Source organism: Heterocephalus glaber, unplaced genomic scaffold (genome assembly GCF_053883595.1).
Source record: "Heterocephalus glaber isolate CG9 unplaced genomic scaffold, H.glaber_assembly_v1.0 deba00001764, whole genome shotgun sequence".
In the NCBI taxonomy this organism is placed as follows: Eukaryota; Metazoa; Chordata; class Mammalia; order Rodentia; family Bathyergidae; genus Heterocephalus; species Heterocephalus glaber.
In genome coordinates this window covers 5,257,989-5,281,032 of record NW_028258461.1, presented here as the reverse complement: position 1 = coordinate 5,281,032, position 23,044 = coordinate 5,257,989, and positions in this window count along the sequence as shown.

Here is a 23,044-nt window from a genome sequence, read left to right as displayed (position 1 = left end):
ACCATCTTTTTCACTTCCATATCAACACACGGCTTCCTAGGTCACTGAGGCTGGAAGGAAAATGGATGAAAAAGCCACACGAGGCATACATGTTTCAAACTTCAAGTGGCATATGTCCCTTCCACTCATAATTCATTGCTCAGAGTTAGTCATACTCCCGAACGTATCCCAATCTAATTAAAAGAAAGCTTATTTAAATGAGGAGAAACACACAGGATCTTGGTGACTACTCTGTGTGACACATCTTGGTACCTGCATATTGTATCCCAATTATCTTAATTGGCTATACATTTTAGTTTTTTACTATCCAGTAAGATATGATTTCTTCCCCTTAGTCTTGCTTCAAAAATGTTCTTGGCTATTGCTAATTTGAAAGATATTTTCAAAGGTATTAGTGCCTAATATTTTCAGTAAGTTTTCCAAGTTTTTGATTTTCTTTTAACTTTTTAATGTAATTTTCTGACATCCTAAAATTCATAATTTTATGTGGCAAAATATATTAATGTTTTGTTTAAGGATTTTGCCCTTGGTGTATTTAAAAATGTTTCTGAACACGATTATATGAATGTTCACTTATATTTCCTCTTCATACTTTTGTAATTTTAAGAATTTAATTTATTTCTTTTCACATGAGCTTCTAGTTTATGCAGCACATTGAATAATTCAGTTCTTTATGTCCATTGAACTTACTGCAGAATTTAAATTTTGTATTGACTATTGATTTGAGATAATCTTTGTCATTGCAGAAGTATGTATATGGCCCAGTTTGCCATGTTCTTTCTTTTAAAACTCAATATTCAGTTTTATGAGATGTATTGGTAATAGCAGCAAACATTGCCACATATTTTTCAGTAGTATAATATTATGTACAGATATTCCTCCTTTAAAGACAGAGTAGAGTTCCTGCAACTAGGTTGTTAAATGAGTTGGTTGCTAAATGAGTAATGATATGTAGTCAGTACATTGCAATATTCAGAACAAAGAAATGGTGAAAAGAAACTTCAGTTTGATGCCCTTGTTTTTATTTGCATAGCTTTTACATGCGACACTGTAATATATACCAGAACATAAAACTATAGTACTATACAGTATAATCATAAAAAATTACATTACTGTATAAACAAAGTACTATGGAAACAAAAGACATTGAGGGTCTATAAACAAGATGTAGAGAACTGTAGAAAAAGAAAAAATGGGTCATAAGTTGGAACGGTCATTAAACAGGTGTGTTGTTCAATGGGAAATATCTGTATTGGTAATGTATTACCCCAATATTTAGGTATAGGACAAAAATGTATGTTATCTCAGTTTCTGTAGCTCAAGAGTCCAAGCATATCTAAGTCCTCTGACTCAGGGCTCTGACAAGATGTAATTGGGGTTGCAGTCATCTTCAGAATGGGCTGTGGGAGGAAGTTGGCCTCTGCTTGTTAGTAGGATTCAGTTAGTCATGTTCTATTTCACTGAGGGACTTAGTTTCTTACTGCCTACTGGCTCAAGGCCACTGTCTGTTTTCTGAAATGTGAAATTCTCTGTAGATCAGTTCATTACATGCCAGCTGGCTTCATGAGTGTGAGGAGGACAAGAGAGAGTGCTAAGAACAAAATGTAAGTTGGAAAGCAAGGCCTTATGGTACCAAATTTTGCAACTGATATTCCATCTTCTCTGCTTCATTCTACTCATTAGAAGGAAATCAACGGAGCCAGCTGACACCAAAAGAGAGGGATATTAGTCAGGGTTTTCCATTGAAACAGAGCCCATTACTTAGCTAGATGATGGAGATAGATAGATAGATAGATAGATAGATAGATAGATAGATAGATGATAGGGGGATTTATTGTGGAAATCTGCTTGTAGAAATGCAATGGACAAGAAGTCTTATTGCCTTTTAACTCCAACCTGGAGAGCTAGGAAAGCGAGTGGTGTAATTTGCCATGTGTCTGAAGGCCCAAGAACCAGGAAGCTTATGATTTAATTCCTAGCCTAGTACAAAGACCCTAGACCGAGAGCTCCCAAGTTCAAGGTCAAGGCATGTTTGGTGTCCCAGCTCAAGAAGAAACAATGAAGTCACATTTTCTCTGCCCTTTTAGTCTAATCAGACCTGTAATTGATTGAGCAATCTAAAACAAGGACTTCTGAAATAAACTTCTCCATAAAACCAGTAAGAATGCTGACAGATACCGACAGAATAAACCTTTCCATAAGCCTAGAAATGAACCTATCTCAGACACTGGGAAAGGACTCAACTTTGATTTTTGTGTAATAAGGGGCTTTCCCCTGACTCCTGATAGAATAAAGTGAAGTATCAACCAAGAGCACTAGGGCAGGTTGAGACAGCAGAAATTACTTGACTTCTCTAAACCTCAATTTTCTCGTGTGTGAATTAGGGATAATAAGAGTATCTAATTCACACAGCTGTCTTGAGAATTAAAAAGGATAGTGCTTATAAATCTATTGTCAGGTTAGACCATAGTTAAGTGCTCGAAAATGATAGCCTATTTATATTGCTGACTTGGTATTTCAAGTTGCCTGAGACAAGAATTTATTTTACTTCTTTTTTTTCTACTTGCTGCTCCCTTTGATTTTTCCAAACGTATCTTCAAATTCGATATATTATTAGCAATATAGAATCACGATTTGTAATATAATTAACTGAAGGTGACATTGATACAGTTCTAATCAAATATTATTTTTAATTATATAATTGAAACAATATTTATGCATATTTATGGCAAAGAAAAGAAGAAGAAGATATATCATGTACAGTACAAATTTCCTATGATGAATGCAATCATTATGTACATCTAAAATATACCAGGAAAATAAAAAGAAAAAAATAAAAAGAAATATTTATGGCACAAAGCATGATACTTCGATACATGCTTATAATGTCTAATGATGAAATTAAGGTAATAAACATGTCATTTCCTCAAACATTTATCATTTTTCTGAGTTGGGAATCTTTGGACTCTTCTAGCTATTTAGAAATATATCATACATCATTGAGGACTGTAACCCTGCTGTGTTATAGAATACTGGAACTAATTCTTTTATCTGACTATATTTTTCTTTAATTTTTCCCCAAAAGCCTAATTTTTCATTATTCCATTAAGTATAAACTGCAACGAGTGATGATAAAAGTCCTAAAGAGTAGCATTTTAAATGCAATAAACACTGAATTATGATTGCAGTTCGAGCTTCAAAGACAGTTTAACTTTAAACACCTTTGCCTTTGTTCTTCATTTTCTAGTGAGAAAGAACCATATGTTTCCTGCTAATCAAAGGTGCTAGTTTTCTATTTTTTAGGTTTGGCCTCTCTCTGACTTAGGTAGCACAGAGAAGAAATTACTAAGAAGGAAGAAAAGGCTGTAATTCTTTTATGTTGCTTTTATCCCATTCTCATCACAAAGAGCAAAGCTGTTGACTAGTGTGAAACTCTGCGATTATATTTTTTCATCAAAAGTTTTTCCTGTTGCTTTTGTTCATTTGTTTTATTTAACCAGGTACCAACTCCTGTCAGTTCTTTACCCCCATTAATTAATTCCTTACCCTAAACAGGATTAGGAAATGAAATGCATTAGGCAATTAGATCTTCTTGCTCCAATAATAAATTATCATCAAAAAGTAATTTGAAATTACTTATAAAATAGCAGGTTTGTTTAAACTTGTAGTTGAAAATTTGTTTATGAGACAAGTAAAATTTTTTCACAACTAACATGTAAATCTACAGAATGAAACATACAAACAATAGTTCTGATAAATATGATAGACATTCAACTCTGGAAAGTTAAAGTTCTAATTTGATGGAGTCAGTGTCATTGATTGATTTTCTTTCCATGATTTCAGCAACAGGAACCATGATCATTTTTAATGCCTGACACACAGTAGCATCTCAATAAAAATTTTGAGCACATAAATGAAAGAATAAACTTTTACAACGGTATGCATAGGGGCAAAAAAATACTACATATGCAGCCATAAATCCTGGTTACAAATGCTCATTAAAATTGCAATGATTACATATATAATAGTGAGTGTATCTTATAAAGTACTAGTCGGGTATTAAATTGAGTAGTGTTTCACTTATAATATATCTTTGATATGTTTTCAAAGGAGTAAAATAGGGGCAGCAAATGGCAAAGAAATGTATATGGTATGCATCAATTTTATTTTTTTATTGAAAACATTTTTCATAACAAAAATGATTAGTGAATAACAATGGTAAATACAATGTGTTTCACAATCTAAAAAGAATATATTTTCATTTGCTAATCTCTCAGCTCATTTCCTAATGATACTATACCTTTTTTTTTGCTGAAAACATTTTAAGTATTCACAAAGTATCTCACATTCTGTATAATTTTGAACAATTTCTTGCTATTTCACAATATTTTGTATTCTTTTTGGTCTTTATTTTCACTTTTGATTTCTCACACCAGAGATACAATCTGTTATTAACACATGTGTGTTCAATTTATTTCACTTTCGAGTATGATCTCAAGGGGCATCCATTTACCTAGAAATGTCTCAAGTGTCTCCTTCTTTATGGATGAGTAGTACTTCATTATATAAAAAAAACACATCTTCTTTATCCATTCATTAATTGATGGGCACTTGGGCTGTTTCCCAGATTCAGCTATTACAAACTGTGGCGCTATAAACATGGGTGCACATATATCACTGTGGTATGATTCTTTTAATTATTTTGGGAAGATCCCCAGCAGGGGAATAGCTGGGTCAAATAGGTCCTCTAATCCTAGCTTTTTGAGGAGTCTCCACACTGATTTCCATGCTTCAATTTAAAAAAGCAAGTATAGAACTTCTACTTCTGACCATAAGGAAGTAAGTATTTAGAGTTTCTGCCCTGGGAAAAACAACTTCAAAAGTAGAAAAGATGGTGGAATAGTACTCGTTTCATTAATTAGGCCAATGGACAATACAAGAGGGAGATTATGAAGAGAAGGGAAACACAGAATGGAGCACCATAGCCACTTCAGCTTCCTTCTAGGAAGCACATTTTGGACACAAGAATGAGGAATCCAAGTACAGCACTACTTCACTACATTGAAGAGACAGAGAATAGAATTCACATATGCGAAATCTTTCAAATTTGTACAGAAGAATGGAGAAGAGAGACTTAAGTAGTAAAATAGCTTCAGATATTTTCCTGTGAGCCCTTCGGATCTATGGCTCATTACTGATCAATTTACTGTATGGTGGGTTTCATAGGCCAGGAAAAGAATCACTATCTGTGAGTCCCTGGTTGAAAAATTTCCAGAACTCTTTGTCACTAGAATCACACCTGTGTTTGAAGAAGTTGCGTTCATTCCTTAGTATAATAAAGGAGAATGAACAACATCCCATTTTTCCCTTCTCAATGATAATTATCTGCAGTGTGTATTGTTCATATTAATGAAAAACATACTATTTTAGTATAGTTTTTAAGTCATATAGTTGTTACCATTAGGAGAGAAAATTACCTATCCTCAGGAAAATTCTATAAGAACATGGTAGAAAGAGCCTATTAAAGGATTTGGGTTTTGACTGGCTAATTTGACAGAGTGTGAGGAAGTAGGAGTTTGCTCTGCATTGAAAGCTATCAGAAAACAGGAGCAATGATATGACTAGCTATCCAAGTCAATCTTATACAGAAGGAAGGCATAAATAGAGCAAAGAAAAAACTGTAGTTGGATAAGCAAGCAGCAGTCATTCATTTGTATTAACACAGTGAAGCGGACATTTTGTATGTTTTGTGTTGTGCAATAATCTTATTTTTGTCTGTGCTTAGAAAAAATTATGAAGTGATTTTGTCCTTACTTCACCACAGTCTGAAATTCTTATTCTATAAGATTGTGTGTGGCTTTCCTGTGAGTGCCAGTCCTGCTTCTAAGACCACTGAAGCCTCAAATCAATCTGTCAAGGACTGTTTTTTTTGTTGTTTTTTTTTAAATTTCTCACCACAGTAGGCTGAGATATCTTCAAAATCCTACCAGTGAAATGGAGAAACTTCACTTAATGCTCCAAGAAATAAATAGATGCCAAAAGGCTACACTGGACTCAGAGTAAATCTTCTCTAGACACACCCCAGAAAGGCTTAAAAGCAAACCTTGACAATCAATATCCAATAAGGCTAAGTTGATTTTCCCTTAAATGCCTAGCAAAACAAACTGAACAGAAAATTGTGACCCATAGCTAAGATTAAATCAGAGATAATATAATTAACTCACAGTGGGCTTTAAAATATTATTTAAAATAATGTAGCTCTGCTCTACATTTTAAAAGACATCATTAACATGATGAAGTACTGGAAGACAAAACATGGGAGTTTGGAGACTAGCTGTATACCATCAAAATGGAAAGCTAAATAGGTGAAATTGTCACCACATTGACACTTCCAAAGAAAGATACAGAAAATATTTAAATTGAGGCAGTGATAGAAATTGAAGACTGTAATAACAGAATCTGAATGTATTACAAATGTTTTACGTACTCTTACTGAGGAAGATGAGAGGGTAGGCAAATTAAATGGAGTTTATAATATGATGTGGTAAACAAGTTACTGGAAGAGCATAGAGTATCCAAAAATAGACTCCCAAGAAAATATAGATGTTAGTAACACTGAGAGCATCAAAGATTTCTAAAGGGAACACCAAAATTGTGAACAGTAAATGAGAGGAAAATATTGAATTAGATTTTATCAGAATTAGAAGCTTTTGCTCTTCCAAACATATCACTAAGAAAATGAAATGATACACTAGGAGCAATTATTCACAATACATTTATCAGAGGAAACAATTGTCACTTCACAAAAGAAAACACAAATAGTTGATGTTCACGTGAAGACATGCTCAGTCTTTTATCATCAGGGAAATGCAGATTATAATCATAATGAGATGTAATATCAAAGCTACTAGGATTGCTAAGAAGTAATCAACTTACAAGTGCAAGTATTGGTGAGGATGTGGAGCAACTAAACTTCTCATAAATTGCTTTGGGAAATATTTGGAATATCTTGCAAAGACAAATTTGTCTTATAAAATGTCTTAAAAATTGTCTTAAAAGACATTTACTTTATGGTCCACTGACTTACTAAGAGAAATGAAAATATATGTCCATGTGAAGATGTACACATGAAAGTTCTAGGCAATTTAATTTGTAATAGCCATGAGCTAGTATAAAACCTAATGCTCACTAAATGGTAAATGGATAATCATGGTATATCCAAAGTAACAAACTATTGTTATATTCAACACGATATGCTAAGTGAAAGAAACAAGACACTACAGATTACATGATACATGATCCTATTTGTAAGATTTTAGAAGTTAAAAGCTAATCAGTTAAATAAAAGATAGATAATAGGAAACTGGGAGATAGATCTTTTGCAAATAGGAAGAGGATCAGCTCACCAGGATGAGTTATGTACTGCAAACATAAAAAAAATAAGTGATTACATCTAGATGAGAGTATGGAGAAGTTATTGCACTGGAGCACAAGAAAACTTTTGGGGTGAGGAAAATACTTTGTAGTTTGTCACAGTGCGTTCACGGGTGAAAATATTTGACAATATCACAATGTATGCTGAAATATTGTATTATATTGTACACAAAGTATGACTCAACAGATTAAGTTAAAAATGGAAACATTTATATGTGTGTGTCTTGTCATGCATTTAGAAGTGGTGGAGAATGGAGTGGGGAATGCACATGATGGTATTTTAACTGGTTATGATTGAGCTGCAGAGATGGGTCAAGGAACTTAACACTTTTGTAATTTTTTTTCAAAAGTTGTAAGGAAAAAGAATTAAAAGGTGTTATGTACATGTATCAGCTCACCAAGATTAATGTAATCATTATGTACTGCAAACATGTACTAGTAAAAGTAAATAAGTAAATAAATAAATTTACTACAAAAGGTTAAAAACAATCAAGAAAATGCTAAACGATAATATAGCAAGTTCGACTTATTCATCATTTTTCCAGTTCCATGTTGTAGTCCTACCACAGATTGGTAGTATAGATTTTTGAATGGTTTTTGAGTAATTGAATCTTTTAAATTGTTGAGAAGATCACTAGGTATTCTGCAGTCCTAGTAAATACCTATCACCCCAAAACTTGACTGAGTTAAGTTTCCTTTATGGTTAATAGTGCTATAATTCTTTTACATCTCTATGCTCCAAATTCTTCTACAATTTTTATATAGCCTAACTGACAGAATTTTTCTTTTCTCACTGTTCAATTTCATACCTGTGTATTGAAATTATGCCTCTCTTGCAAGATCTAGTTGAAATACATCCTCTTTCATTAAGAAGGGCTAAAACTCTTAACTAGCGATTGGGCTACCTACTTTGAACTCTTAGATTACCTTGTCACTTTCTTGTAGAATTTCACTAATGAAATATATGGTAAAAATATGGTAAAGTGGAAACAGCATTTGAACTTGGAATATGAAGTATAAAGTTCATATTCTAGCCCTGTCATTTACAAAATCTATGACCTTTGGCATCAAACTTTACCTACAGGTAGCCCTCAGTCTCTTCATTGCAAAATGTAGGCGATACAATAAGTACATGAAAAAATGTCCAATGTCTCTGAATGTTAGAGAATGCAAATTAAAACAATATTGAGATTCCAATCTTACTCCAGAAAGAATGGCTACCATCAAGAAATCAAACAATCATAAATGCTGACAAGGCTGAGGTGGAAAAAGAAACTGTTCTACACTGTTGGTGGGAAGCTAGTACAACCACTATGGAACTCAGTATGGAGATTTCTCAAAAAACTAAACATTGAAATTCCTTACAACTCAGTTATGCCCCTTCTAGGTATCCTCCCAAAAGAGTTAAGGATATCATATTATAATAATTCACGAATACCCATGCTTATAGCAGCACAACTCATAATAGCTTGAAGTGGCCTATATGTCCATCAACAGATAAAGAAAATGTGATATTTATACACAGTGGAGTATTACTATGCCATAAAGAGGATAAACTGAGTCATTTGTGGGAATATGAATGCACCTTGAGGTCATAATATTAAGTGAAATAAATTAGACACACAAGCATAACTATCACATGGTTTCTCTCATATCAGCAAAATATAGAGCAAAATAAAAGAAAGATAATAGGAAATAAGAAAATAGAACTTTTCAATAGGGAAGGGGACTGAGAGATGGAGGGAGGGGTAGAGAGGGAAGGGAAGGGGAAAACAGAATCAAGATGTTTTAATGTACATATACCAACTCTTCAAGAAGAATGTAATCATTATGTATTGCAAACATGTAAGAGTAAAAATAAAAATAAACAGTAACAACCAAATGCTGACCAAAAAAAAAGAAAAAATGTAGGCAATAATCCTCACTTTGTGCTAGTTTCTAGATGTGATTCATTAATATATGGAGAAATGTATAACATAAAAATTGGAATATAGGATATAAAATAATTATTGAAACTTAAGGCTCATATCTTTTACTACACTGAAAGTCTTTTGCTAACAAGAGTCAGGGCCTCTCCAACTCTGTCCTGCACAAATCTGTTTCAGACCTTGTTATCATATTATCTGGTTCATGGTAGGAACTGTCAATATATTATGAATTAAATGCTATGCATTAGAATGAAAATAACATATTCCTATAAATAAAGATATCTTATTCTGAGGCTTGGCCCCAAATCTTCACTTTGTCAAGTTAGAATTGGGTGGTTTATCACATAAACTATCTTTGCTTTTGTTTGTAAAAGATGTGTTTCAGGAGTAGATTGTATTGATTTTTCCTGCAAGATCGTGCCATGTGATGGCAATATATCTGATGTGTTAAAAGACTCTAAGCAAGACACCACACCCTTTGATCACACACTGTTTATTTTCCATTTACACCATTGCTCTCAGAGCTACCAGGAAGGCAGCAGTAAGACAGTGTGACAAACAAGAGCTAAGTTTTATTAGAGATGCAAGTTGACTTAATTCCTTGATTCAACTTTTTTCTTCCTCGTGATTACTGTATCCTCGTTTAAAAGATGGAAAACTTATAAATTATACTTTTCTACCTGAAAGAAGATTGAAGTGAAGGAGTAACACTAAAGATGTAATTATAATGTGCCAAAATAAGATCATTACAAGTTGTTCTCTTTTTAAGAATTTATTTTGGATGACATTTAAATTAAACTGCATTTTAATTCAAATACAAAGAAGGAAACCCACATCACTAACTAAGTTTGCCAATCAACCTGTCAATAGACTAATTATCAAAAACTTAACAAGGCAGAATTGCCCTTTTGCAGTTCTTATACCTTAGCTCCAGACACGAAGACAATTACTTTAGTCAAGTTGTCACCTTGCGACTTAAGTTTAAAAGCACACTCCCTCACAATCCTAACAGGCCTGGTCCATGAAAGAACTTGTGAATTTGAGGAGCTAGATAAATAATGTTTGTTAACTAAAAGAAATACAGACTCACAAGGGAAAGTATTCTGCATACCTTCAAAAAATTCTTGTGCATAACTGTAGGGCAAAAAACCATAAAACTAATCATAATAGCTGTCATATAGTGGACATATACTTATTTTAGATTTGAAATATCTTTAATTTTCAAAACAGAGGTGGGCATTAAGGTCAATGATGGTTAAACTTGCTTGTCAATTGGATTGGATTAAGAAATGCATATGAAATTAGTACCACACATGCCTAAGTGTGTCTGGGAGGGTGTTTCTAACGATGATTGGAGTGTAAGACAGCAGACAGATGGTGGGCAGCACCATGTTGTAGAGTGGAGGCCCAGATGGAAAAAAAGCCAAAAAAAAAGGAGAGAGACCACTAGAACAGGCTATCTGCCTCTTTCCTTCTCTCTGCTTTCTGGCTGGCATGCCTTTCCACCATGATATTCTTCCTTACCATAAGCCTAAATCAATGGAGCCAGTTGACCATGGACTAAAACCTCCAAAACAGTGAGCTAAAATAAACTTTCCCTCCTTTAACTGGCTTTTTTTTCTGTGTATTTACTTAAAGTGATGGAAAGCTGACAAACATATGATCCATTTAATAAATAAGAAAGTGTGACTCAGCAGTTAAAGAACTTAATTAAACTTTGACAATTAAAATGCACATAGCTTAGTCAGCTTTTTCTGATTAATGCCCTTTTTTGTCCTCTTATGCCAAAACCACAATAAAACTATCTTAGACTTCAAACAAGCCTACTGAAATCAGCAGGTCCCAAAGTTGAGTGCCTTAAGGGCATATTTTGATATTCTAGCCTCACTTTAGGGTTTACTTTTCAGCCCAGGTATTTCTTTTTTAGAAATTTTAAGCAAAAGAAGTTATTCTGTTTTCCTAGCCAAGCAGAAAGGGTGACAGATGACCTCAGCTCTTTTAATAATAAATATTTGATACAATTGTTATAATCTCTCCACTTTTCCTTATTGGGAGCTTTCTATTAGTTTTCTACCTAGTAATATTAACCCCTACATTTATCATCATAAAATACTTAATTTTTTAAAATATGAACTGGATAGGTTTTCTTGCAAAAATAATAGTGGAAAACTTTGGAAAATTTATTTTGCCTTTCATCAATTCATTCAACAGCATTGATTTAACAAAAATTTGTCGACCACTTTCTGTATATGAAAGACTATTCTCAGCTTTGGTAATAAAATAGTGAAAACTAAGAAAAAAATGTGTTTTGCCTTCAAAAAGCTTACATTTTTTGTGGGTGTGATGGAAAGCAAACCAGATAAATAAAATATAATTTACATTGTATGGTGATATGTTAAATGCTATGAAAAAAAATAAAGCAGAGAAAAGAGGTAGGGATTTTCTAGGGATTTCAATAAATTTTAGATAAACATGGCTGGAAATTTCTCACTAAGTTGATGACATAAACAGAGACTTGAGAGAGAAACAAACAGAAAACTAAAGGAAATTAATCTAGAAAAGGGAAAATAACCTCACTGACTGTTGTGGCTTGTATCTAGATTTCCTCTCATGCATTCATAGGCGTGGCTTCCAGGAGATGGCAGGACCTAGGGTGTGTGCTACTGGGATTAAGGGTTTGTGTGATAATTAAATAGGTTCAGCTTAGTTCTGAGTGTGGGTAATGGAAGCCCCACCCTGGGTATGAGTGGCAGCAATTAATAGGTGTATAGCCTGGATGGAATATAAAGGGAGGCAGGGAAGTCAGCAGCATGCTGCTGCTTCACTGCCTCATTACTTTCTGCCTGCCACACCATGAACTGTTTCTCCTCTGTGATGCCCCTCTGCCATGCCACTCTACCTTGGAGCCAGCTGACTGTGGCCTGAAACTTCTACACATTGTGAGCCCAAATAAACCTTTCTTACTTTAACTTGTGGCCATTGGATAGTTTGTCCCATCAAAGAGAAAGTAATTAAGACATTGGTATACCTCAGATATTCCAATAAATTCAAGGCCAGGTAAACTGGAGTAGAGGGAATGAGCAAAATATTAGAAGATGAGTTCATAGAGGTAAGTAGAGTCAAAGAAAGATTGCTGGTAGGGAGATCATATAGGATCTTTGATTTTAACTCTGAGGGTAAGTGTTTGACAAAAGACCAGACACAATCTGACTTGGAATATTGGCAATGGGAATGGTAATTAAGTGACAGTGAAAAGTGTTAATGAGAATTGCAGATTCATTCTGAAGGTAGGAGATCTGAAAACACCTCTTCACACAAAATAATTCCTACCCAAGTGTTATAGTAGCATTATTCATAGTAACCAAAAGATGGAAAGAACCCGAATTTCCATCAGCTAAAGATTGAGTAAACAAAATTTATTATGTCCACACAATAGAATATGATCAAGCAATAAAAAAGAACAAAGTTTTGATGCATACATCAGCATTGATAAACCTTGAAATCATTATGCCAAGTGAAAGAAGCCAAATAGACAAAGCTACATATATGAAATGGCAGAATGGGCCAATCCATCGACACACAAAATAGAATAGCGCTTGCCAAATGCTGAGAGGAGGGGTGAATGAGGAGTAACTGCTAATGGTGGTAGGGTGGTAGGGTTTCTTCTGGAAGGTGATGAAATCTTTTGAAATTAGATAATGTTATTGCAACCCTTATGGAAATCCTGATCTAAGACACCATCACTTTTTGTCTAGATTCATACAATGGATTCCTGGCTGGACTCCATTTTCCTCCTTCAGTCTATTCTCAAGTCAGAAGCCATAGTGATCCTGAAAGCTATGATTTGAAAAGTTCAATGTTATGCTGTGTGAGTGAAAACAAATCAATAAATAAGTAAAAGTCAATTATTATTTAAAAGTTGCTGCCAAAATATCATCATCTCTGGGTCAATGTTAATAATACCCACAATTAATCACTTCTTTTTCTGTGTTTCCAAGACACTATATTTTGCATAGTTTTCCATCATGGCACATACTACACTAGTGATGGTAAACCTTTCAGAGAGACGAGTGCCCAAATTGCAACCCAAAGCCCACTTATTTATTGCAAGGTGCCAGTACTCTAACTAAATGCAAGTATTGAGTCTTTAGTTAAAAATATTCATACATTAACACCTTTTGTCTCAAAAGAAAAACAAATAACACGTGTGCTGTAGGTTTGCCATCACCGCACTACAGCATATTGCAATTGCTGCCTTTCTTGCCCTTCTCCCCTGAGATCTCTGTCAGCCTATGATCTCTCCATGCACAGGGACTGGGAATTACTAATCTCTGTATCTGGCCAACCTGCACAGGATCTGACAGAAAGGGCACAGCAAAAATATTTGTGAACTGAATGGATAATATTGATGACATAAATGACTAGTTTAACCATTTTGACTATATCATGATAGATTATCCCTAGAAATTCTTCTTTATGGTGTCAAACCTATGACAGATAAACACCAAGAGAAGCAATAAAAAAGTCCCGGAATAATAACAGTTCTTACCTAAAATTGAATACTTAAAATTGTTGTTTTGCACTCCTGGAGATTAGACCAAGGGTCTTCACACTAAGCTATATCCCCAGACCTTTTTGTTTGTTTGTTTTTGGTACCAGGGATCAAACTCAGGACCTTGCACTTGCTAGGTAGGTGCGGTGCCACTGAGCTAAATCCCCAGCCCCTTGGACCCATATATGTGTGTGTGTATATTTATATATATATATACACACACACATATATGTTATGTATGTTATATGAATTTGTTAGAAAAACAAATCCAGTATCTTGGGTCAAATTCTTCCTCTATCGGGAGCCAGTTTTGTAAGCAAATCATGGGAGAGTGAATATCTAAAATATGTTACCAGCAAGTGTCGCTGAGAGTAAACAGAGCTATGAAGGGCATTACAATAGTAATTAAACATTTTGCCCAGAAATGACACCTGTCATCCTCTTATACCTAATTAACCTGAACAATTCATTCTCCTCATTGAACTTCCCCTCAATGTCAAGATTAGCCATGCGATTCCTTTGACCAATGATAAGTAGCTAGAAATGACTTAGCAGATGTTGTAAAGTCCATAGTATGTTTCTTCATGTTCTATTTTTACTTCTGATACTACATTAGACAGATTCCTCTTTAACCCTGGATTCTAGAGTAAAGATGACATTGAATGGAGCTGTAACCAATATTCCACCAACAAGTAGCATGAGCGAAAAATAAACTTTTTACTATTTTACTATCTCCATGTTTGGGCTTATTTTTACTGGAACACAACATATTCTTAACTAATTTATATGGCCTAGAAAAGAGGGGAAGTGAAATACACTTATGATGATTCAACTTATGAGTTTTCAACTTCATGATGATGCAAAAGTAATACTCATTCAGTAGAAGTTATACTTCAACTCTTAAATTTGAATAATTTTCTGCCCATAATACAATAAGTATTAAGCAGCACAAGGGTCTGCTGGGACACTGGGCAGCAGTGCTGAGCTACAGTTTCCATTCAGCCTCACGATCAGGAGAGGAAGCCTCCAAGCTCTATAATTCATTGTGTTTCTAGAATAGGAGTCTTGGTAGGTTAGGCGCCTAAGCACATTTTCAACTGATGATATTTTCAACTTATGATAGGTTTATCATGACATAAGCTCATTGTAAACTGAAAAGCATCTGTATTCTTTGAACAACACAAGTGATTTACAACTTTGAATGTTCAGAACCCCTGAGTAGAAAAAATGTGAATTTTGAAAATAATCTGAATTTATGGTAAAAGCAATTAGACAAATTTATTTGAACCTAGAAATAAGCTCCTTAGAGAGGCATTAATGTCCTAACATTGTGTCTACACAGGAAGAAAATTAGTTAAGCACATGATGAAAAATGGTGTGAATAATATTCATAGTGAACAATATTTATATAATCCAAATGATATGAACATCCATGATTTCTATCTACACAATCAGCTTAAATAAATCAAAGAATGTACAATAGCTATAATTAGTTATGTAGCCATAGTGATGAGCATTGAAATATAAACTAAAAACAATGCTTACTGAGCCTGGGTACTAGAAAGAAGAAAAAAAGGATATGAGAAAGATAAAAGAAAAAGAGAAGGAGGGAAATTACCAATAGTCAATCTTAAAAAATAGAAACTTAAGAGAAATTGTTTCTTTATGTTAAGAAAATAAATTAAATTTGAAATATTCAGTTTAAGGTAAAAATACCCACCAAAGGTAAAGGAGGTAAGGTTTAAAACATCTTTCCATGTTTTTTGTTTGTTGATTGGACAGTGAGAGTAAAGAATATAGTTTTATACTGAAATAAATAATATAACAGAAATAGAAAATTTGATGTGACTGGAAGGAAAAAGAAATATTTGATAGAATAATTTCCTTCAAGGGGCAAAAGAAGATTGTTTTTAATGTGTCAGTGAAGAATTTGGTTTTATCTAGAAAGCCAAAGAATGGTTCAGACAGATTAGCCAGGATGAAAGAGGGAGTACTATATGGCAGAGAAGTAGGTCGGTGGGCAGATAGGGAAGGGCTGAATTGCTCGCATTTGACTGCTGCTCTTACTCGTACAAATATGGGCAAGATGCTTTCAGATTCACTGTTCAGCTACCATATTCCTGTCCTACAGAAAAAGTGGCCCTTTCTTCCCATTACTCTTTTCAATGATGACAAAAGTGAACCTGCGAAGAAATAGCCATGTTGAGATGTGAACCAAGACCCCCAAAAGGCTTAAAGGCAAAATGTATGTTCAGCAATGTTCAACAACAACTTAGCCAGGCCTGCCTCGCTGGGCTTCCCCGTAAATCCCAGCACTCTGGGAGGCTGACACAGGAGGACAGCAAGTTCAAGCCCAGCGTGTGCAATTTAGAGACTTAGTGAGATCCTCTTGCCAAATTAAAAAATATATATAGATATAGATATAGATAAGCATGTTTTGTTGCGACCCCGTGAAGTACCATTCTTGAAATGTAGAATGAAGAGGTATGTGCCATCATGTACAAAGAGTAAATAGAAATCTTTGGTCCCTACAGTGGAGACCTGCACCTTGAGCTCCCAAGTCCTTACCATACTAAGTTCTTAGGAAGATAGAGCTAATAGAATGGCAGAATTATCTGATAGGTCATTGAGAATATATCCACATGTCTGAGTGGAAGAAAGAGAAAAAAATTGTCTCTACTCTATATCATTGAAAGAACTGTAAAATTAGAAATGTTTCAAATTTTAAAAGTTGATCTTCTAGAAGAAGAAGGTAGAATAGTGATTACCAGAGGCTGGGATGGTGGTTGTTAGGGAAATGTTGCCAAAAGATATAAAATTTCTGTTACACAGGAAATTTGTTGTAAAATACACCAAATATAGCTAATCAAATATATTGTATCTTTGAAAACTGCTATTAGAACATATATATCAAGGTTTCTAATTACAAAGTGACAACTTTGTATATATTATTTAGTACTTGTAAGTATTATTTAGTACAAAAATTATTTAGTTAAATTTAGCCATTCCACAGTGGATCAATACTTTGAAACAGCATCTTGTATACAATAAATACATATACTTTGATCTTTCACTTAAAAAATAAAAAAGGAAAAAATATTCCCACATTTTGGTACTACAGTCTTAATAGTACTATGCACTATATTTTTGTGCACAGTTTAGCTGAAGAAATTGTGTGGCTGGAGAGCAGCACACACACAGCAGAGGTCTTCTAAAAGCCATGAGTCATTTCTTGAAGTATCAGAATGATGAATGGAAGCAGTTAAACATTTCCTGTGCCTCTCAGAGTATTGGATCAAACCTCTTTTTTGGGTTGAGGAATGCCAAAGAAATTTTATACATGAATAAGGTACTAAATTCCAGATGGTATGATCCCATCTCAGGAGATGTCAGATATCCACAACATTGGGATATATGACAGAAATCCTGAATTGATTAAGCTTTTGCCATATGCAAATTAAGTGCAGTTACAAACAATAGCATTGCATTTGTCACTCAGCAATGCAGTAGGGACAGGTATATTCATATACCACTGAAAGTGTCACTCTCTCATATCCATTGTCTCTTCAGTATGCTTTTGTGAATTGTAGAGGAAGGAATGGAGGTATGAGAAATGTCCAGAGAAATGTGCATACCTTGCATACTTTTCTGTTGTGCAGAAAGGTCTTTGGGGAATAAATTTTTCATTGTGACCAATAAAAGTTGAGAACCACTGGTAAAGACCATTGTTCCATTTGACACCCAGAGAGTATGAAAACTTTGCCATTGACTGAAATACAGATCCTATAGATTGACCTCTGTAACCCATTCTACAATCATGCTAATTCAGCTTAAGACTGCTTCTATTTCTTGGTCATCTATTGCAAGTTGTCATGCTTCCAGATTCTTACAATAACAGGGGACTTGAACTCATTTCAAACATGAAATCTCTCCTATATTGTTCTGTGCTCCAGAGTGAATCTAAAACATTAACAAAAAGAGGAGAAGAAAGAAGAGAATAGTGGAAGAAAGGAAAAAAGAAAGAAAGGAAGAAAGCAATGAATTTGGGGGAAAGGAGGAAGAGAGAGGGCAGAGAGGAAAGGATAGAGGAAGAGGAGAATAGAGAAGAGGAAAGAATAGAGAAAAAGAGACTACCCCTAAGTCTACATTGTTAGAACACTTCACATTTCTGAGTATTGACAACTATTTTTTCAGATTCACTCTAAAGTAGCAAAAATGTCTCTTGCAATCAATTGGACAAGAAGAAAATGATTCTGAGAAATAAAGTAATAATAGCAATGTATTGTTTCTTCTACCTTTCATCTTTTACAGTCTATTTTAGGCCAGAACATGTAATTTCTTTTGAAGAAAATCAGAGATTTTTCATCTTGCTTAGAATAAAATCCAAATTCCTAGCAAACTTCTACATGATTTGGTCATAAATTACCTCTCTGACATGATTCTTATTCTCCTCCTCGATCACTGTGCTTTCATTCCCCCTACTGATTTCTGATTCTTGTCACTCACCATGATTGTGATTCCTGTAACCCACCACCCATCTCAGGGCCTTTACATTCTTCTGCCTGAAGGGATCTTCAAGATACTAGTTGTGTGTCCCTATGTTGTATGCCTTTAGGAAGAAGCCACCTTATAGACAGGCCATCCCAATTTAACAGTGAGGACATTAAATAGTATTTTACTTCTTTCAAAAGTGTGATTTTTAAAAATCAGGTTTGTCAGTACAGTCTGGAATATGTAAACTTTCAGGAAATATTTGATGAAGGAATGTTTGTTTATTTGAATGTAGTAGTGGAGCTTTCATTATTCGAGAGTATTTATGTGTGGAAGAAAGAAGACTGAGCTCTCAGGAAGGAACATCGGGAAGTGATTATTTTCCTGCATATAAAATAGATATGATATTATCCACACTATTTGTTTGCAGAACTGTAGTAAGGCTAAGTAAACTTCCGACCATGGTAGAAAACAGCTTTAATTAATGTTATACTAGTTAGTTTATTCCTGTTACATTCTTTAGTAGCAATATAGTACAAAAGTAAAATCATGGGTGTGGTAAGGCTGGATTCTACTACTTCCTATTTGGGTGACCTAGGACAAATTTCCTAACCTTTCTGAACCTTAGATTCTTCACTTGGAAAATGGAAAAACTACTACTACTTACTTCTAAGGGTGATTGTGGGAAATAAATAAGTTAATATGTATATACCAAGCTTTTTATCACAGACCCCCGTCTGCATTCAGTAATTGCTATTATTGGTGGAATTTTGTGGCATGGAACATCTAGGTCCAATACTTAGATTTTCTAGTAAAGAAAGTATTGAGCCTCATTGAAGATAATACATTTCAGTGTATAATATTAAAGCTGGAAGAGACCATAGGACCATGGAATGTAATGTTCTGTTTTTTAGGAAGAAAAAAATGAAATCTAAAAAACAAAATAACTTACTCAGGATCATCTAGCTACGTAGAAGCAAATTTAAGGCAAGAATCCATGTTTCCACAATGAGAAATGTGTTAATTTTTCCTTCCTGAAGTCATAAATTAGTCATAGGTGTAGTTCCTCCCACCAGTTGTAGTGCTGAGGTATCTGGAGCCAGGGCTTTGAGATACCCTAATATTCATTAGATTCCTTGACAGATGTCTCCCAACTAAGCATACGCGTAAGATACTGTGAGATTATTATGTAAATTCAGCCCACAGTATGTTCTTCAGATCTTTTTTCCTATCTCCTTAGTCAACTGCCGGTGACAAACCGTACAGATACAAAAATTCTAGAACTGCAACTGTTTCTATTGATGTCACTGACACTATGGAGTACAAATTTCATTCCAATTTCATGAATAAATCATTTATAGGAGTTTTACATTTTGTGGGTCACACAGGCTTTGAAAAAATTGAATAGGAATGAAATGTTAGTATCCATCCGTGGGGTTGGGGAAATGATGCCATAGCTGGAGTCTGGTTTATATGGCCTTTCCTTCTCTAAATGATAATGAGGAGTGAGATGGGAGCAGAGATGAGCAAACATTCCAATTCAAGGGTAAAGCCCCTGGAGAACGAAGATTAGACTCTTACTATCAGTTAATTCCAGAATTTCAATATATCAAATTCCTGTAGAATCGTGTTTATAACGAAAGCATTTACCTCCATCAACCTCTCTAGTTCTATTGAATGAATGACCAGTTCTGGCTGCTGTATGGAGGAAACTACCGCTCTGGTCCCTTATGTGAATTAACTGTAATTACTCAGTAAAGTCACTTTCCAAAATTTACCAGCCCTGCCAATGTGACCATCTCACACTGTGGAAGTAACTTCTCTTGGTAAAACTTCACCGAGTAAAGGACATCTATAGCCTTTTCAGTACCAGTATGAATTTATAGTACTTACTACACATAAGATCGTCTTTAACAAAATTCTCAAGGGCAATTATTTCCTCTTAAAGCATATACTTTCTTTACTTTGATTTTTGATCTGGGAGCACGTGTGTGGCAGATCACCCAAAATGGAGGGTCTGGAAGGTTTTTTAGAGGCAGCACATGCATTATTATTGCTTAAGCTGGTCCTTCTAGGATGAGCAAGACAGAGAATATTTCCAGTACATGCACAGAGTCAAGGAAGCAAAAGGAAAATGAAAAAGGTCTTTTCACGAACCACAGAGTTCATTATTTGTATCTATTTGAATATGCGGAGGCAAGAGCTGAGCTGGGGCTACATTTTGGAACACTTTGAAAATTATGTTAAAGAAACTTGAATGCCCTCTTAAAATCTTTTGAATTAATCTAGAAGGTTAGGAGAAAGTTTTAAAGATTTTGAATAGGAAAGTATCATGAACAGTCTTTTTTGAGGTATGGGTCAGGGGACAGATGTGGGAAGAGAAGGAAGTAGCTATAAGTAAGTTTCATTCTTTTAAAATAAAGCCTTTCAAGATTAAAAAAAAAGATCATTATAAAATCAGGCAAATGCAAGTTGGAAATCTATCACAAAATGAGAGCTTTAGTGGTGGTAGAACACATGCTCATTAAAAACAGCTAGAGAAATTTCTATTTCTTATTTTCCCAATTTGAAACTTTTATGTTACATGTAAAAGCTGCACCATTTTCCAGTAATTTACTTTGTCTTATGGATACCATACCTTGTACGAATTTTATGTCCTAGTTTGTCATTGAACTTGTATCCTCTCTCTTTTGGCCCAGCCCCATCCTGATCATTCAGCACTAACAGTATCTGTGCCTTTTGCTGGCTTAAAGCTCCTTCCCCCTTAGCAGTTAGACTGCTGTTGCAGGTCTAAAGCCAGCCAACTTCCTCATTCCATTCCCCTGCCCAAGTCTCATCCCCTAGCCCCAGTGTAAAAGCTGCTCCTGCCCTGCCTCTTGAGGTGGACTGAACTCTCTACTTCAGACCCCTCAACATGCTGCTGTACTTGTGCCAATACATCTTTCTGCCTCATGGGTGTGAAATCAACCTAACATTTGGTGCCAAAACTTGGGAGTTCTTTGTGAGGCGACCCATTCATAAAGCCATCCTTGCAGTTGCTGTTCTTCCGCAACACTGGCCATCCTCTGTGATCCACAAGTCGTATCCGTGGACTTGAGTGTCTATGTCTCTTCCGGAGGATTTTGCTGTTTACTTCCATCCATTTATGCAACCAAAAATTCTAGCACTAGGTCTTGGTCTTTCCTGGCCAGAAGTGTCCCCTCGGCCCAGACCCTGAAGAGACTCAGAACACCAGTCATCTGCTGGTGGCCACCGTCATTACTGTGAGGTGAGACATGGGTGCTATAGACAGCTAACTTAGGTGGAAATTAATAAACAGTCAGAGAAGGACTGGGCCCTTAAGGGAGTCAATGCAAAAGATGACACACACCAAGATTGAAGGTGGAAGTGAATCTGAAGACAGCCAGGCCTCAAGATGGGAAGGCGCAATAGTGATGCTTTCCAGCCTCCCTAAGGATAAATGGCAGCTTGAGATTGTACTGTAATTAGCACCGACTGGTCCAGTGAACCCAGTAGACCTCAGACCTGTAGGTGGGTAACTACAACATCTGGCCCCATGCTCCCATCCCTTTCCAGGAATGCCTTTGCTCTTTGTGTGTTAGAAGTTATAGGTGCTTGGAAGGTAATGTTGTTCTTTCCATATGCCATTGCTATGTGCCTCACTTCCCTATTGGATCAATATTAGCTAATCAACTATACTTATAATCCTATAGGTTGAGCCGTACTGTACCCAGATTGTGATATTGCTATATAAAATACCACTGGCAAAGAGCCTTGGAGTCTCCCCCCCTCAAGAGCCCTCTGGAAATCCAGGTGCTATTCTTATTTCCAGTAAAACTCTCCTAACTTCCTCCTTTGGAACTTCAATCCTTGATGTTGTGAGACCACGAACTGGTTGGGAGTTATTTTCCTGTCACATGGGGATTACTGTCTCTCTGTTGTTTGCTCTTCCATTTGCTTGGAGACCCCACCCACTTCACTATGGGAAACTGCAATTAAGCTTGCTGATTACCCAAAGACTGGCCTTTGTTCTGCCTCCTTAAAAATCCTCTATCCGGAAGGAGGAGACATCAAACCAAAAAGAAAAAAAAAAACAACTTATTTTCTTCTGTGGCAGTTTAATAGATAATAAGAACCCAAACAGAGCACCTTGCATTTCCAAATTCTTTGAGACTTAAACAGATTTATCCAGCACAATAACAAGTGGTCCAGAGGTCCCTATGTGTAGGCTTTCTCGTACCTTCTCAATCCTGTACTATTTTCCAACTTCTTCTTCGTGATAAGCATAGACTTGCCTGGGATTCTGTCCTTAAACCTGAATGTCGATCCTGGCGAACACACACCCACTATCATATGCCCCTTCACCCCCTGGCCCCTTCACCTTCGCCTCTGCCCTCAGAGGCCTCCTCCCACTCCCTCCCGTACATCTTTCCCTCTGCCCACCATCGGATCTCCTAGCCATCATCTCCTTCCTAAACTGGAACCTCAGCGGGCCTCTATCCCTCCCCTCCAGGAGGTGCCAGGGGCAGAGAACATTATCCTTGTCAGGTACCTTTCTCCTTCTTTGACTTTGCCCAAATGAAAGATGCCTAGGTTTCAGGCATCCCAGGCCCCAGTTTAGCCTTCGGCGTCTCCCCCC